Here is a 1,565-nt window from a genome sequence, read left to right as displayed (position 1 = left end):
AATATTTTATATGACAACTATAAGTCAACATGTACTCTAATGAATATAAATAATAAGCTAATGTTAGATGATGGAACTAAAAAAATAGATGTTGCAAGCAGCATAGAAGTTTAATTGAATAATTTATCTCACATATTAAAGGTTTGATATTATGTTTATAGCTAGTTTGTTGGTACAACCCTTGTAAGTATTATTTTAGAGCAACTAAAGAGTTATTATATATGATGTTCGTTTTCAGTAGGTAAAAAATTGAAGTTATATTCTTATACAGATAATAATCGGGTTGGTTGTACATATGATTAAAAAAAATAAAAGGTTTATATGCAGACTTGGCTTAGGAAAAATTTCATGGATGATAAAAAAAAAAAAGTGTTACTCTCTCAAATTCTGAGACATATATATAGTGACTACAAGCATAACATGTCAAACAATTTGGATCTAAAAAATTTTAGTAGATTTTTTAAGAAAAACAAGGTGGACAAATTAAAATATAATGTGACAATAAGTCTATTATTACAGTGATAAAAAATCTTATCTTTAACAGGTACACTAAATATATCAAAGTTTGACATTACTTCATATGCTCTCAATAATTCAAAATGGATAAGCGGGTGAGTGAATGAAATATCATACAACTTGATCGTTTTATTTTTTAGAAAAAGCTTATACTTATCTTCCTTATGTTTCTATAAATAAGTGCTATTAATATATCTACCGTCTTCTACTCTTTCTTCTGTGCCTTAAGCCACCACAATTACATTTGTAGTATGATATTATGTTTATAATTTTGATTTTTCTTTCTAATGAATGCTTGTTGTCATAGGATGCTAGTTTAATGTGACACAACCTAATATAATATGGTGTAGGATAATCTGATAAATCATAGAATAGGATAATATATACATAAACATAATGTAGCAGAAACTTTGATTCTCTTTTTATAGGTATTGGAATCTCTTTGATTCACATGGATGGTAGCATAAACATAATGTAGCATAATGTAACATATTGCTCGCTATATGCTATCCATCCATGTGATCGTGGCAGTGCTGACTACGCCCGTTTCGATGCTCAAAGGAGGAATCATGGATCAAGCCGTCACCTCATTCATCTATCTACCTCCTAACCCAAATTACTCAGCAATCGAATGACATAGTTCTGCAGACGGATCAGCGGAGTGTTCGCAGGCGCCAACCGGCGGCCACTCATGCCGCGCCACTCTTGCTCTTCCTGGCACCGTCGCCGCCGGTGGCCGCCACCATTCGCTCGCAGAAAGGGCACATGGTCAGCGTTGCTGCCTTCAGAAGCTGCACGTAGAGCGGCCCTCCCGGTTTCGCACACCTTTAGCCTCTGGTTCTCATCACTCGTAGGCTCTCACAACACCTCTTGAGGCACTCAATACTCCACCTCGATCTGCTTCGACTTCGTCCTGCATCCATGCAGAGTAGTCACGGATGCAACGGATATCCATCTCACAAGCAATAACCTCTCGAAGATCATCGAGTTCTGGGACCAGAGTTCCACTTGCCGTGGCAGTATATTTAGCCGGCCGGCCAGATCTTGCT

The sequence above is a fragment of the Musa acuminata genome, chromosome BXJ1-9 (assembly GCF_036884655.1).
Source record: "Musa acuminata AAA Group cultivar baxijiao chromosome BXJ1-9, Cavendish_Baxijiao_AAA, whole genome shotgun sequence".
NCBI lineage: Eukaryota > Viridiplantae > Streptophyta > Magnoliopsida > Zingiberales > Musaceae > Musa > Musa acuminata.
This window is presented reverse-complemented; position numbering follows the sequence as displayed.